General features: G+C 39.2%; 1 long non-coding RNA gene and 1 pseudogene across 2 annotated transcripts in view; one reads left to right on the top strand and one right to left on the bottom strand.

Moving 5' to 3' along the window:
- Positions 1 to 17,292, bottom strand: part of LOC309641924 — an 89,610-nt gene extending 72,318 nt beyond the window's left edge. The window contains exon 1 of the long non-coding RNA XR_014252861.1: positions 7,261 to 17,292. This is a non-coding gene — a long non-coding RNA (uncharacterized lncRNA). The remainder of the gene's footprint in view (positions 1 to 7,260) is intronic.
- LOC309641915 (cytochrome c oxidase assembly factor 8 pseudogene) overlaps positions 1 to 17,693 on the top strand; it is a 1,056,438-nt pseudogene that overhangs the window by 618,110 nt on the left and 420,635 nt on the right. The window lies entirely within an intron of this gene.

Raw genomic sequence — 17,693 nt, 5'->3', positions numbered from 1 at the left:
AGGGAGATTTAAGCAAGTTTTCCTAAGGTCATATATTGTTGATTGAAACATTCTACAACTCTAAAACGTTAGACCTATATATGAACTGGAATCTGTTAGGACATTTGATAGCCAGAAAGACAGGACAAGTTTTCATGAGTTCTGTGTTTACGAAGATGTCTCTTTTTATATTTTTCAGTTTATAAGAGTCATGTTAAATTAGGTAACTCTGGGGAGCATGTGCTGCTTGTTTCACAATAGTACTGATACTTTAAAAGTCAGATTTCTGAGTCATGTTGAGTTATTCACACAAACAAAACTTGAACCTGGGAAATGAAATAACAGGGACAAACACAGCGACATCACGTCTCTTCTATAGAAGGCTAGAGAGACCCAGAAAGGAAGTTTCTCCAGGAATTAGGGCAAAGTCGAATACAAAGCATCACCCAGTTACAATGACAGATAAAGGAAAATCATGTCTGCTGAGCTCAACAAAATTGGGATATTGTCTTTAATAAGCAACAAACTGCTGTTGGTGTGGAATTTAACTACTTAGTTAAAAGTGAACTGTATTATGAACTCCACTTTGCTGGCTCCATGAATATCCTCATACTTTTGGGGTTCCTTTTTGGACCCTACTGCCTCTTCTCCAGGAGCCAAAATACTCCTTGTTTTTCAGGGACAATGCTTATTCATAAGTTTCTTGATCCTTCTGGTTGGAAATAGCTCCCCTCTCCTTGATTGCTTCTGATGGTGATTTGAATAAGCATCCTTTATAGCCTTCATCATATTCTAGCCAAGCACATATAATTATCATCATGTTTCATTTCCTCTGCTGTATAATAAGCCACCTGAAGATAGGGATTGTGTCATTTCTCCTTTGTGTCCTAATAAGGTCTAGCACTGTGCCAAGTGCATATTCTACATCCTCCAAATGTTTGTGCATTTAGTGAAACTGAATTATATTTGAATTGATAGGGCCATGGCTAGGGCAAAGCCTAAAAAACAGTCTGTTGATATAAAAGAAAACAAAGAAATGATGGACATTTTAAACATCAGAATTAAGATGGAGGAACAGGTACTTTTCAAACTTGGAGAAAATTTTCTCTTCTGTTCATTGTATATTTTGTATGATATGATTAATATATATTATCAAAAATGGGTTAAATATATTATGTTTTGTGCTTGAAAGAAAATATGTTTCTTTATGAAAATAGTAAAAAAAAGACTTTGAAATATTACTTTCCTCCTTTTCTATGCTTCTACTATCCTAAATAATACAAAGGCCACATTAATGACCTGTGTTAGAAAGTTGGCTTTTAAAAAATCATCATAAGATGTTATATTATTAATTAAGTTCCATTTGCAGCCTTGATAGCCCATTTACCCTTTTACCCTTTAAAAATTCTCTGTATTCAGTGGTGGAATAGAGGGCCCGACCCTGTGGAAACACTGGCATATTTTATGAGTGGACAAGGCTGAGGCCAGCTCAATCTAGAGTGAGAAAAAGATTAAAGGGACAAAGACCAGCCCATGACCCACTGTCAGCCTGTAGGCTCTGGTCAACACCTAGCAGATGTAGTGCAACCTCTCCACAGAAGATTCCTTCAGTAGATGAATCACTCTAGTTTATGGTGACATTTTGTGTGGTCAGTTGCATATACTTGGCTTGTGTTAAGAGAGTTTGTACAGACATTTAAAATGTATTGATACTCTAGGTAGTATATGTATGTGTTATAAAGAACCAATACACAGGGGGAATGGATAAAGGAGACAATATTTGTTGAGTACCTGCCATGTTTTAGTTAATATAACTTTAAATAATTATAGTAATAATGATGATGATGATGATGGCAAAAATAATGTTATTTTTAATAAGTACTTGCTCCGTCCACACATTTAGCTATTTAATTCTTCCAGCAAACTTTAAATGTACTCTGTTTGTTTGATAGAGGAGTGAAGAACCTTGGTGATTTTAAGTAACTTGTTCAAGATCTTATAGTCAGTTAGTGCCAGAGCCAGGATTTGACCTGATCTAGCCAGGGATGGTTTAGTTGCAGGCTCAGACCTTATCTCAGGCTAGCTCAAGGAACAAAAGAGGTATTTTCTTTCTTTAATTTAATTAATTAATTAATTAATTAATTAATTAATTAATTAATTAATTTTGGGGGGCTGCGACGGGTCTTCGTTGCGGTGCGGGCTTCTCTCTAATTGTGGCGCTCGGGTTCCAGGGCGTGTGGGCTCTGTAGTTTGCAGCATGCAGGCTCTCTCGTTGAGGAGCACGAGCTCAGTAGTTGTGGTGCGCAGGCTTAGTTGCCTCACGGCATGTGGGATCTTAGTTCCCTGACCAGGGATCTAACCTGCATCCCCTGCATTGGAAGGCAGATTTTTTTTTAACCACTGGACCACGAGGGAAGTCCCCTTTTCCTTTATTTAAAAAAAAAAATTGTCTTTTAATTTTAGAATACTTCAGACAGGAAAATTGTGAAGCCAGTACAGAATTTCCTTATACTCAACAGTTCCCTTATTGTTAACATATTGTATAGTTTCTTTGTTATAATTAAAAAATCAATATTGACACCTTATTGTGAACTATGATCTATAGTTTATTCAGATTTCCTTAGTTTTTACCCAATGTCCTTTTTCTATTCCAGGATCCTAGCCAAGATACCATATGAAATTTAGTCATTCTGTCTCCTAGGGCTCATCTCAGTTGTGATGGTTTCACACACTTCCCTTGTTTTTGATGACCTTGACAGTTTTCAGGTATACTGGTCAGGTATTTTGTAGACTGTCCCTCAACTGAGGCTTGATCAGTGTTTTACTTATACTTTGACTGAGGTTATATGTTTGGGGAGGAAGAGCACAAACATAAAGCGCCATCATCATTGCATTGTATCAAAGTTACATGCCATCAACATGACTTGCCACTGTTAATGTTGACTTTGATCACCTGGCAGAGGTAGTGTTGTCAGGTTTCCCCACTTTAAAGTTACTCAAAACAAGTTTTTTTGTTGTTGTTGGAAAAATTCAGAGAAACTTCACAAAAATGAATTCTAGCTGGTTCCTCAGGAATTGAAAATTATCAGGAAGCTACTGATGTTCTCTCTTTGGGACTATAGGCTCTCTCATTTCCTTTACTTTGGGTGTTTTCTTCATTATCTCTCTTTTTTTTTTTTTACTAACTGATGATAGATTCCTGGCTCTCAGTAACTCTGTTTTCTGATTTCACTATTCTCCTCTCTCTATGCTTTTTGACTTGGCTGCTGGCAACCTGCCCCACATCCCTCTCACCTCTTCCGGGTCATGAACCTGCTCAGCTTGTGTCTCACTTTCTTCTAGTTTCTTTTCCCATCACAGGTGCCCCTTGATCTCACCTGGGGCCAATCACTGTCACAAGCACTTGTCCCTGAACTAACTTGATCGCTAAAACAACCCTATGAGGTGGGACTTCACTGGTGGTGGTCCAGTGGTTAGGACTTGGTGCTTTCATTGCTAAGGTCCTGGGTTCAATCCTTGGTAGAGGAACTAAAATCCTGCAAGCTGTACAGCGTGGCCGAAAAAAAAAGAACCCTGTGAGGTAGGTAGAATATCCCTATTTTATAGATGATGAAATTGGGGTTGAGAGCAGAGAAGGTTAAGAAACTTTCTTAAATTGCTATAAGTGATAGACTTTGCCTTGACGCCAGGTTTTTCAGACTCCAAAGCCAATGCTTGAAAGCCTAAAGGCACAGCACCATCCTATATTGAGCCTCTAAAACTCCCAACAATCCTTTAAGGTTAAGGAGTTTAAGTGGGACAGTATAGGATTGTCCTTGCCCTAGATTAGCCAGCTAGTAAGTGGTGGAGCTGGGCTTAGACCCTGGTTTTCGCAGCCTGAAGTCCACCACAACAGCTTGTCTTCCAAAATACTGAAATATATAAATTAGCCAGATGAATTTCATTGTTTTAGGCCTGTTCTGAAAAGGTGAAAATAAAGATGTAAAATCTAATACCCAACTATTCCTGACTAAATCAGTTCAGATCCAGGCTTTGGCACTCATCAGCATTCACCTTGAGTGAGTACTGAATCAGATAAGGCAACTTGAGATCTGGACCTTGTGATTAAAATATGTATTAGGAAGTTTGCAAGGCTAGTGGATGAGAAGAACAGAAAGATAAATAAACAATAAAAATACTGAACCTTCAGTGGTGTTATTTACAATAGCCAGGCTGTGGAAGCAACTTAAGTGTCCATTAACAGATGAATGGAGAAGATGTGAGATAGATATATATATATGTATATATACAATGGAATATTACTCAGCCATAAAAAATGAGATATTGCCATTTGCAGCAACATGGATGGACCTAGAGATTATCATACTAAGTGAAGTGAAGTCAGACAGAGAAAGACAAATATCATATGATGTCACTTATACGTGGAATCTAAAAAACTGAAACAAATGAACTTATTTACAAAACAGAAACAGACTCACAGACATAGAAAACAAACTTACTGTTACCAAAGGGGAGACAGGGAGGGATAAATTGCAAGTATGGGATTAACACTACCATATATAAGATAGATGAACAACAAGGATTTACTGTATAACACACTTTATTCAATATCTTATAATAAATTATACTGGAAAAGAATCAGAAAAAATATAGATATATACATATCTATATATATAACCAAATCACTTTGCTGTATACTTGAAACTAACACAATACTGTTAATCAACTATACTTTAATTAAAAAAAAAATACTGAAGCTTCCACAGTTGGTAAATGTGCTGTTTTGTGGATCTTAATGTGTATGTACATTGGTGCAGATGCTGGGAACCATGAGTGTTGAGGGTGTTTCCTGATACCCCTGATATCCTGGGATATTGAGTGATTGCCATGGCCTTGAACTTGTAGGAAACAGCCCCACTTAATCTTGACTTTTCTTAGTATGTCAGTGGTTATAGTAACCACAAAGTAGTTAGTAAAGGTGAAAGATGATGGCAGCTTGGATGAGGTAGTACTAGAAGAGGTAGAGAAAAAGAATGAGTGGTTTCAAGACATTGAATGTGGAAGCAAAGATGTAGAAGTCGTCAAGGATGATGGTATGCAAATTAGTATCATTTACTAAGACAAGGACACCAGAAAAAGACCACGTTTGGTTGGTTGGGGTGGGGTGGGGCAATCATGACTATGGATTCTTTAGCCATCCAAAGGGACATGTCAAGGGTAGACCACTGGATATATGACTAGAATTCAGGGAGAGATCTGGACTAGAGTGATGTATTTGTGAGTCATCTACATATGGGTAAGTAACACTATGGGTATTGTTCAAAGCTCCTAGAGAGAGAAAGAGTGAAAAGATAAGAGGGCCTAATGGCTAGATAATGATTAATTTGCAGAGGAGAACAATAAGTGATAGGCTAATAACTGGAGACAAGCTGGAGAAAATCCACATGAATAAATATGAGAACTGGAAATAATCTAGTGCCAGGAAAGAGACTATTTCAATAAGAGAGATAAGTTATAGATTAACAAACTGTGGAATCATTAGTTAATTCATCAATTAATCAGACAGTTAGTGAAAATTTCTTCTGTGCCAACAATGGTTAAAAACTGGGACTATTAAGACTATTAAGATCCTAATAAACTTAGTTCTCTGATATGGCCTCTTGAGTCAGAAGCTGGTTGCGGATTATCTGTACTAGTCACTCTCCTCCTGATTTCTTCTCCATTTTATTTTTGTCATTTCTTTGCATTTAGCACTTCATTGAAGGACTAGGCAATAATAGAGAAAGGAAGTTATAGTAAAAGCACTAGTTTTTTTTTCTCCATATTTCCTAGTGCTGATACAAAATTGATGGTGTAGGAATAAAATCCTGGGACTGACTAGGCTTTTAAAAGTTTGTTTTTTATTGTTGTCACTGAATCTCAGAGGTTGACATTACTTAAACTGGACTACAGAGTATCTAACTGTATGTATTTTCCTGATCAGACTCATGTAGTATTTCAAAGTAATTCAAGTAAACATAATGCATCAAGAAAAAATGAAGAAACTAATATTATTGAGGAGACAGTATGCATTTGACAACTATCTAATATTTCAATGTCTTTTATGTTCAAAACCATCAAAATATTAAGAAGGTAATAACCTGTACAGTTAAATACAGGGTCATATAAAACAGTGTCCTACTAGCAAAAGTAATTATTTTCCCTCTTCGCTGATTGTTATCCCAGAGGGGGAAGAACCTTGATATATCACAACTCCAAGGTTGCACTGGGATGGGATAATGTAAAAACTCAGAATAACTTGAAAATGCTTTCATTTTGAGACAAAACAAGATTCATTTCGTGAGAGTCCTTTATTATGCAGAAACTTCTTATATTCTTAGTGTATCCTGACTGATACTGACTAAATGTTATTTAGGATTACGGCTTTCAGACTGTTGTATCTTTTGGTATGAAATGACATTATGCAATAGAAAGGCCATCTATTTGCTGGCAAACATATCATTCAAATCAAATATTCTGTCATGCCATTTCACACCAGAGACAGAGCCAGGTCTGGCATTAGGAGCCCGGGAGGAAGCAAAAACCTGTCTTCTGGGATTCAAGGTTTCTCCAAAAGTTCTTTGCTCATAACATCTCCATGCTTAACTCCCACCCTCAACCAGCCATTGTGTGAAGCATTCCCATTACTCACTCTTTTGAATAAAAGCACTAATGTATAAATGCTATCTTGGAGTGATAAGATATAAAGTAATTTTTTTAAGATAAGACATTTCATTACTTCTTGGGAATGAGACATTTGGATATGGGAAACAGCCAATTAAATACTCAGCACCATGTTAACTGTCTTGCATGATATAAAGTAGTATGTTTTTTTCATATCCTCACACAAGTTATATTCTTATTTTAAGCTATACTGAACAGAAACTGAGCTAGGCATTCATCTTAACACTGTGAAGACATAAGAAGAAAGTAAAACATAGAAAACCAGTGTGTTCTAAACAAAAGGAAAATGACCAAAAGAGATCCTAAGTTTGATCTAGGTACTTTAATGATCTTTGAAGGGGACAAAAAGAAAATAGCCAGGTCTTTTAGGCAGGAACTTCAAAATCCCACTTTAATGGCTCATGAAGTTACCATTCCTTGTGTTTAGCAATATTACTCTTTATTCTCTGGACCATTAATTTGTTTTTCATATTTCACTTATTGACATCCATTTCCCCATCTCAAAAATTGACTCCTAGGTGGGATATACTGTGGAAATTTGCTCATCTCACTACTTACCACATCTCAGCAAACTCCCACCAACGGTCTCCAGTGATCTTGACCATAACCGAAGTGCCAGGACTCTCCACCTGGGAGTCATCCTAACACCCGAGCCTCCCTGTGAACAGGCAGAAAGGCGCCTGCTTGTGAAATAATGCTCTTCCCTTCGTTCCTGGATCAGGGAGTCTACTTCTGCCAGCCTTGTCCAGCTCTGAACCTTGGTCAATAAGGAACTTCTTTTAACTTCTTCCCCTCCTCTCTCAGCTCTGCTGCTTCTGACCATCTGTGCTGTAGCTCATTATCCTGCAAGGAACCACTTCCCAGCGTGGGACTAACACTTATCTGCAAGACTGACTCCTAAATGTTCTGCACATTGTCGTTCTGGATGACTGTGGTCACTAACTAAAAGTTAGACAGTAAGCAAGTCAGAACATGTCAAGGGTACTTGGAGAAAAACAGTTAAAGAAAAATTACTTGGGTGGAAGATAAAAGTCCAATATGTTTTCATTTAATTTGGCTGAGATAGCATGGTATTAAATTATCCAATCATCCATATTCATAGCCAAAGAGTCATTTTTGTGGTAGCTAAATCTAAAAGAAATCTGTAATAAATAGACATCCATAAATAAAATCAGCTGCCTTATAATTTTTATTGGCTTCAATGAGAGGATAACATAAATAGTATTTTGTTTCTATTATAACACAGTTATTAAGGCAGGATAGTCAAACATTATTGTAGTTCCTCCTAATTATATAATTGCTATTATATAAACCAATTTCCTTTCTGCTGGTTAAAGAAGAGACTTTCTATTTTATAGCAGCTCAACAATGTCACTGGTGTGTTAACAAAGCACTATTTGTATCATTCAGGATTCACTCATCATTTTATACTCACAAAATTTTAATCAACATCATCATTGCCTCTCTTTGGAAGGTAAGAATTTTACTTTTGCAGGAAAACATAGGCTTGCCTTATTCTTAGAGTGGATTTTTATTAAGAACTAATTCCCATACAAAATAATTGATGAATGTTCTTTCCAGTTGGAAAAGACACTGGAATGTACAGTGTGTTCTTTCCTTATGGACTATGCATAACTAGCTTCATTTCGTCATTTCTTAACCTGCAATAGAAGTCTTGGCCTGCTTTACAAAGTCTATTGCCTTGAATTGGGGTAAATTTGAGATGTTCTCAGACCATCTTTAATCAAATGGGCAGAACAGATAATATTTTAAAAATAATAGCCTGTAATCCTTGTTCACAATTCTTTGTAGGAAAGACAGTAGGTTTCCTTCTCTCTATTTCTTGGACATGACTAGAAAGGCAACTGGCTTTAGTGGAGTCAGAAACTCTGCCCCTGTGATGCTGGGAAAGACGTTTAGTATATTTGAGCCTCAGTTCTCTCCCTGCAAAGTGAGATGTTGAATGGGATGTTCTTTGAGTTCCCTTTAAATTGTATAGAAATTGTAAAAAGCTGATTAAGCTGACTTTACATGCTTATTTATGAAGGTTCTTTGAAACAGATGATGGAGAGAAAAGCAAGCAAAACAGTGGAGGAAGAAAACCCAAAAAGTGGAGAACGTGTAGGACGATGCGAGGGCGGCTCATCGTGGCTGGCAGCCTGGCTCTCCTTCCTCCCTCTGTTTCCGATAACTTTCTCCACGATACCCTGAATGATCTCACACCACGAGGAAAGTCTGGGTGTGGGTTGAAAAGGAAGAGGGTGAATTTTACTTGTTGAGAATGCCAAGTTTAGTCTGAAATTCATTAGTTCCTTAAGTGATAGTTAAAATAATGGAACATTAGGTCAGCGGGGCAGTAGTTAAAGACAGGCAAAAACGACTGCTAATCCCAAATTCCCCTGTAATGTCATTCGAGGCAAAAGTTTTCCAGAATTAAAAAAAGAAGTTTAGTTATATCATTTAGATGGTCAACATATGTCATACCCCTAAAACATATGCTTCTCCCTAAAATGCTACACGGAAAATGTATCTTCTAAATTTGTATCCTAACTACTCTTTCACTGTGTGAGTGTGTGTGTATGTGTGTGTGCATCCATGTGTTTATTTTTTATAAAGTCACCTGGAAACCTATGATGGCCCCAAGTAAAGCCGCCTGCTGCCTGAGGTACATTTTTTTCTTGGCTCTATGTTTCCTCTAGGTCTGTGTTTGCCATTAGTGTGCTGTGGTGGTTTGTCTTCATTTCACTGCCACCCAATGAGAGAAGTCCCTTGAGGACATAAATTACATCTTATATTTTCCCAGAGCCCAAACTGCCCATGGATCAGGGTGGATCATTCATGGTGCTAGGGTGGGCGATGGGCAGATGCAAGTCCAAACTTAGATGCTTAGAGTTCAGTGGGGGTACCTGGAGTGAAAAATGTCTATGATGTCAATATATGGCAATAGATCCTCTAATTGATATGTGACCCAGGGGACAATAAGTCATAAAATATTTGGTTGTAAGGGCAGAAGAATGAGAGAGAGTGATCATAGAGTAGCTTGCCTTATAATCACTGAGTATTAGACTTTTCCCATTACTACTAGATACTGCTGAAATTAGAGGTAAGAAATGCTGAATTAGAGAGTCAGTTTCCTTACTTCCAATGAGATGATGATGTCTCATAGTTCCACACAGGTGCAACATGAAGTCAGGATTTAAAAAACTGAACAGTAGGCAATAGCCCCACATTGCTCCCAACTCCAACTGTGGGCCCCATACTCCAAACTAGGAGGAGATAAATGCAGCCTTCACCTCCAGCTTCTGTCCACACAGTCTGTTCTCTGGGTCTGGAAATTCTTCCCTCCACTTTTCTTTCTGATGATTTCCCACACATCTGTGATAGGTTAAAGATGGCTGCAAATCCTCTCATTGAGAGAAGGAGTCTGTATCTCTTCACTTTGAATCTGGTTCAACTCTGTGGCTACTTGATAGATAGAATTTGATGATCCCAAACCTCAGAGGTTGGTGGCTTCCACTTCCTATCTCTTGGAATGTGAACTCTGGAGAAAGCTAGCTGTCATGTAATAGATCTGGCTACCCTGAGACTGCCATGCCTGTGTGAAGCCCATGCCCCAAAGAGAGGCCATGAAGGGTGAGATGTCATGTGAAGAGAGGGAGAGGCCAAGGGACACTGAGGTACCAGACAGACAAGTGAGGGAGCCTTTTGGGAGTGGATGCTCTGCCCCCATTGCCTCAACTAACACCCATGGGTCAGAGATGAACCATTCACCTGAGCCCTTCCTGAATTCCTGACCAACAAAATCATGAACAAAATAAGATGGATATTTTAAGGCAGTAGGTTTTAGTGTCGTTTGTTACATAGAAATAAATACCCAAAGCAATATCCTTCAAGACCTGGTTCATATATTATTTCCCTTTGGCAGTAATTGTCCTGTTTGGGGGGCAGATTTAGTCTTCCCTTCACTTCTCCCATGTTCCTCTGTCTAAAGCAGTCGTAGCAGTTGCCTTTGGTTGACTATCTCCTATGTGTTAGACACAGCACTTGGTGTTTTACGTACATTTTCTTACTGATCTCTCAGAACAAATCTATAAAGATGATATTCTCATTACGTTGACCAGTAAGTTGGGGCTGGGAATTACCTGAGATTATTGAAGGTCCCCCAGGGAAACGTTGTGGAGCTGGAATCTGACCCTCTGTCTGCCTGACTCTTTCCACAGCAGAGCCCTGTATCCATTCCAGCCATTGTCTTTCTAGATTATGATTATCTCCTTATGAATCTTTCTTCCCACACTGTGCAAAGGAGAGTTTTCTATTCACTGTGATGCTCTCCAGTGTCTAGCACAGTGTCTCATGCTCAACCAATCTTCCTTGAATGAGTGAACAGCCTGCAGAACAATTTCTAGAAAATCAACACAAGGCCCTATTCATGTAAGAGAGCTGCCTTCCAGTGGAAAGGGAACAAGTCTTAGCCATACTTTGAAACCCAGGTTCTGCGATCCCTACCTATTCCATCCTGAGAATATTGGCAATGGTAGCATCCAGTGCATAGCCACGAGCCTGGCCTATCTTTACCTGAGTCCTGAACAGATAATATGTCAGCAGATTAACAGGGAGCAAATATTGTCTGCAGTTGCTGTGAGAAAACCTGTCTAATAAATGAGCTTGCTCTAAATAATAGAGAACTCCGTCACCTCTATAGTGAGAGGATCCTTCTATCTTTCACAGCTAAAGCTATGGGAATTGAGAATGCAGAGCTGATGCTTACTTAAAATCAGGGAGACGGATAAGCAGCCTTAGATAAGGCACAGGCCAGGTAGAGATAAGATGTCCCAGAGGTGGGGCTTTCTGATTTGCTGGCACTCTCACCCTTGTTTATTATGGACAAGAATTTTCTCTGGGTCCCCTAAATCTTGCACTCACTGACATCGTTCTCCCTTTGACACTTTATTGGGTGCATTCCATAAGCATTTGCCCAACAGGAAATATTCAGCAAAGAATATTTAAGAGAAAGCAGCGCAGCCCAACTCCTTTTGTGAGAGCAGAGCTGATGCAAGGGATTTCCAAGCAGAGCAAGGCAAATAAAATGCCATCTTAGAGCTTAAATCCTGCCAGATGATCAGAGATAACTTACACAATGTGCCCTTTTCCCAAGCATGTTTGCATGCAGGAAGGGCTACAATAAGAAGTGAGAAATGGTCTGCAAGAGAGATTAGACCTTGAGATGTCACTTGGTGTGTCCCGTGGATATCCCTCAGTGTGCAGTTAAAGACACGTGAATCATTTAGGAGAGGGTAGAGATTTTGTTAATTTTGTATTGAAAGAGAGAAATGAATTTCCGTTATAATTCCTTTACATTTTGTTAATGGATTTGAAGAAAGAGACAGATTTTGTGATGGATTGAGTTTTAACTACCTTTCTGTTCCATTCCTGAGTACAGTGAGGTATAATAATAATAATAAAAAAAATCTTTAGTCTTATTGGGGTCAAGCAGCTGTAATCTTGTGGGTTTGGGGATGAGCATGCACCATTTTGCTGGCCATGAGAGGGTCTGTACTCTTGTTAGTAACACGTAGGTATTGTCTGTTGTGTGAGGAATGCGTTTGAAACTCAAGGGGAAAATATGGTTCATCCAATGTTGCATTATATTTCTTTCTTTGCATGTCTGTCATTTTTGTTGGAACATTCAGTGAAATTAGGTCAGTTATGGTTTTAGTTAGCAATGCAGCTCTTGTGTTGTACACAAATCATATGATGTTTCCAATTATCTCTGCTTTTTAACATCGATCTGAAACCAAATCCTTAACTATGCATGGCTTAGAGGTGTTTCCCTCTCCCCCTCTCCTTTTTGCTTTGACTTCTTTCTGGGGCAAATACGAATCTTAATCTTGCAATAGCAAGATACAATATTTTTGGCTTTACAGGCAGCTTGAAAGCCCAGGGTTAAGAGGCAAAGAAATGGATAATTACTGGATGTATAGTTGTAGATGGAAATTTTTGGAGTAATTAGTTGGATGATCCATTACTCTACCTCTAAGAGGTACTGTGATGCTTATCTGTATTTTCTGGCTATACCAAGGGACCTTTGGAAATCTCAGTGGTCTGCCTTAGGCCACGAGCTCTAGATTTTCTGACTCTTGAGCTGTGCTCAGTTTCCAAGGGTATGGAAGCAGTTGGAAAGGATTTCTGAGGGTCTCAAAATGTGAGCTTCAATGTGGTGTCAGAGGGAGGGGAACCCGGGAAATGCAACATGACGTGTAAGGAGACACTAAGCTTTATTTTTTTAACCGAGTACTAGTGGGAACGGAGTCCCAAAAAGAGTTTTTCAAAAGCATGTCTCTGTTGGCTTTTAAAAGCAGGATTGATTCTCTTCAGTCTAGCTTATCAGATGCTAGCATGATCTAACTGTACAGATGTGCCTCAAGGCAGAGACCAATGACCTCTAAATGCTTTCAGATCTGCAGCTCTGTAAAGAGATAGGAAAATCATCAGTGTTACCTGGCCCTCTGGGGCTGGTCCTTGGTTATGTTCCTTGAGAGTCCTAGGCATGATTTGTGGCAACATGGATGGACTTGGAGGACATTGTACTAAATGAAGTAAGTCAGGCAGAAAGAGACAAATATTGTATGATATCACTTATATGTGGAATCTAAAAAATACAGTGAATAAAACAAAAACGAAGCAGACTCACAGATATAGAGAACAAACTAATGGCTCCCAGTAGGGAGAGAGAAGGTGGTGGTGGGGCAAGATAGGGGTAGGGGATTTTTAAAAAAGGGTTCTTATGGGGTTATATGAAATCAAGTGTGTGAAATTTTTGAAAATTGTAAAGCACTATAGAATTTTTAAATAAATAAATAAATGATTTTTTAAAAAGGCTTAGGCATGGAAGATTCTTGGAAGCCTAAGTCTTGAGAGAAGTTGTGCATTAGGAAAAGAGAGAGACAATTTCACTTATAACCCACTTGCTTTTCTTTTCCTTCTTCAGAAACATATTTATTAAGTACTTATTAAGAGCTATGATAAGCCATGGGGATTAAGAAAAAAAAGAGTAGGGGATGGTCCTTGCCTTCAAGGAGCCCAAAGTGTGATGGAAGAGACATACATGTGAACCAATTCTTATGATACAGTTCTGACAGAGGAATTGTAGTGAATTGAGTTGTGTCCCACAGAAAGATAGGTTCAAGCCCTTATCCCTGATACCTGGGAATGCAAGCTTATTTGGAAATAGAGTCTTTGCACATGTAGTTAAGTTAAAGGTCTTGAAGTAAGATCATCCTAGATTTGGGCTGGGCCCTAAATCATTGACTAGTGTCCTTATAAGAGAAATGAGAGGAAAATTTGAGACACAGAGACACACAGAGAGAAGGCCATGTCATGACAGAGGCAGAGATTGGATTTAAGCAGCCCAAGCCAAGGAATGCTAAGGTTTCCAGCAGCCATGAGAAGTGAAGAAGAGGCAAGGAAGGACTGTCTCTCAGAGCCTTCAGAGGGAACCATCCCTGGCGAACCCTTGATTTTGTACTTGTGGCCTCCAGAGCTGAGGGAGCATACATTTCTGTTGTTTCAAGCAGCCTGTGTTAATTTGTTATAACAGCCTTAGGAAATGATTACAGTTATGTATAAAAGAAGAATCAAAGAGCAGTCATGTCTAAAAGCTCAGGGAGGGCTTCTCAGAGAAGGAGTCTCTTCAGCACAGTCTTGAAAGGAGAGCAGTTCACCAGTTGCACAAGGGGGTAAAAGACATTACAGGCAGAGGGAGCCTAACAGTGAATTCAATGTTAACAAACGTGATGTCTTTCAGAAATTCTGTGTCATCAGTGTCGTTGGAGTACAGAGGGTGATGTGAGGAATGAGAGACAATAAGAAAACTTGGAGCAAAATTGTGAAGGCTTTGTACGGCATGCTAAGGAGAAATGGAATTTTCTCCAGGCTATTCGTCCTCAATTTCTATGCCACGATGCAGTGTGTCTATGAGATATATTGCAAATGATTTATTAAGAATAATAAAGTGCTGACGTTTTCTAAAATAATCAGTTTGACTTTCAATTCGAGAAGATTTGAAGTTATTCAGGTAAATAAGTCACCCTTACTCCCTTGTATTTTCGATGTGTTCCTTCATTGGGAGGGAAAGGGGCAGAGCTATGACAAACATTCAGAGAAAGGTGTATAACTGGTACCCATTGGTGAATATGAACATCTGTTCTCTGTGTGGCAGAAAAGAGGTTGAGATTCACTGATTTGGGCAGTAGGGATCTAACAGAGGCTTTGAAGTTGAACAGTGAGAATGTGATTTTGACTTTTCAGGATACCTTTGAAGGTGATGGTGAGGATGGAAAAGAAATGAAAAGATGTTTGTGCTAGGGAGCTGGTGGTAGTAGTTGTGACGAGGATCAGTGAAGTCATGATCTTAGACAGTGGCTTTGGGGGTGGAAAAGTGAGGGGGGCAGTTTTCAAGTGATGTTTCTGAGACAGAAATGAGTAGTCTATGTGATAAGGATGATTTCTTCAAAGCTTAGAAGAATAGATGGCGATGCCATCAACTGAATTAGGGAATCCTGGGGAGGGGGGCGTGCGGGAGGGAGGGGATAAGTTTGTTAGAGAAGATAATGAGTTGAACTTGGGCATATTTGATTTGAATTGAACAACATCCAGAACATTCAGAAAGAGGTGGCTGTGTTCTTCCAGAAGATAGAGTACTGGGTATCATCGCCCATTATGGAGTCTGAGACCATGACGGGGAACTCTCAGTTGAAGGAAAACTGTCTAAGGTATACAGAAGAAGGCCAAGAACAAAACTCTGCAAGAACGTCTCATGATGGGAAACAAGAGGAGGATGAGCCAAAAAGGGGCCTGAGAAAGACTGGTCATATATATAAGGGTAAGAGGGGAACAAAAATGAAGGCTGTCTTGAAAACCAAGGAAGAGCTAGTGTACTAAGGTTGCCATAACAAATTACCGCAACCTTGCCTTAAAACAAAAATTTATTCCCTCACAATTCTGGAGGCTAGAAGTCTGAAATCAAGGGCCCAGTAGGCCCATACTCCCACCAAAGGGGGAGAATCCTTGCTTGCCTCTTCCAGCCCCTGTTGGCTCCTGGTATTCCTTGGCTTGGGCAGCACAACTCCAATCTCTGCTTCTCTCTTCACACGGCCTTCATCCTTTTGCCTCTGTGTCTCAAATCTCTCTCTTCATTTCATTATAAGGACACCACACGCCATTGAATTTAAAGCCCACTCTAAATCCAGGATGCTCTTACGTTAAGATCCTTAATTTCATTGCATTTGCAAAGACCCTATTTCCAAATAAGGTTACATTACCTGGGGTACTGGAGGTTGGGACTAGGACACAGCTTTTTGTGAAACACAATTCAACCTGCTACAGAAGTCATGGTAAATGTCAGGGGAAGGAAGACTGGGCATTGGATTTGACAATAAGAAGGTTACTGATGACTTGAATCACAGCAATTCCAGCAGAAGAGGGGCTTGGAAGCCAAACTAAGGGGTCAAGCAACAGATAGGAAATTATTTCTCTCTCAAGATATTTATTCATCTCATGACTTGAGAGACCTACGGGTATTGATGGGTATAGCGTTCCCCCTAGAAGAAGGCAACATCAACACTGCAGCAGGCAAGATAACCCAGTTTACAGATGATCTAGCAGAAGACAAGAAAGGTTAAGTAATTTGCCCAAGGCCATATAATTGGAGTTCAGCCTAGATTTCCATCTTCCAGGGCTCTGTTCAGATTTATTTATTTTTGAAAAATACAGAAAGCTCCCCTCGAAAGTAAAAATCATTCATAAACCCGTAGCTTTAGAAAATAACCTGACAGAGGGCTAGAGAGGTTAGTATTCTACTTTGGGACTGAAGCCCAACCAGTTGCACATAATGGTAGGGTAGCCAACCTTTCCCTGTTTGCCCAGACCTGGAAGTGTTCCTGGGACACTACTTTAGTGCTAAAACAGAGAATCCTCAGCAAACTAAGATGATCTGATTACTGTAATTAGAGGATGGAATTATTATTGGGACCCAGCAAGAACTGTAGCTCAGGGACAGAAGCAGAATACAGCCACTGAGTAACCAAGGTCCAGCATAGAGGGCGCTGGATGTAGGGAAGGTGGAGAGAAGGAGGTGGAAAGACTTAGGGAATAAATACCCCATCCACTCTCTCCTCCCAATATCCAAACTGCTGACTTAACTAGAGGGTTGAGGAGCCCAGGTTTGTATTTCATCAAGGTCATTCTCCTGGACACTTAGAAGTCTAGGGAAGGGCTGAGAATGGATCTGGGGAAACAAACAGCAGATAACCCCCAGAAGCATCTATTATGTGCTGGACATTGTGCTTGATGCTTTAACAAAAATTATCTCCTTTAGGAACAGTATGGAAGTTCCTTAAAAAACTGAAAATAGAGCTACAATATGATCTTGCAATCCCACTCCTGGGCATATATCCAGAGAAAACCATGATTTGAAAAGATACATGCACCTCAATGTTTGTTGCAGCACTGTTTATAATAGCCAAGACATGGAAGCAACCTGAATGTCCATCGACAGACGAATGGATAAAGAAGATGTGGTGTATATATATATACATACAGAATGGAATATTACTCAATCATAAACAGAATGAAATAGTGCCATCTGCAGCAACATGCACAGACCTAGAGATTATCACACTAAGTGAAGTAAACCATACAAAGACAAATATCATGTGATATCACTTATATGTGGAATCTAAAAAAAATGATACAGATGAACTTATATATAAAACAGGAATAGACGCACAAACATAGAAAGCAAACTTAAAGTTACCAAAGGGGTAGGAGGGGGAAGGGATAAATTAGGAGTTTGGGATTAACATATACACACTAACATATAGAAAATAGATAAACAACAAGGACCTATTGTATAGCACAGGGAACTATACTCAATGTTTTATAATAACCTATAAGGGAAAAGGATCTGAAAAAGAATATATATATATATATAT

Source organism: Balaenoptera physalus (genome assembly GCF_965194825.1).
Source record: "Balaenoptera physalus genome assembly, chromosome: 13".
Classification (NCBI taxonomy): Eukaryota; Metazoa; Chordata; class Mammalia; order Artiodactyla; family Balaenopteridae; genus Balaenoptera; species Balaenoptera physalus.
Note: the sequence above shows the minus strand (reverse complement) of the source record. Positions and strands in the feature narration are given on the sequence as shown.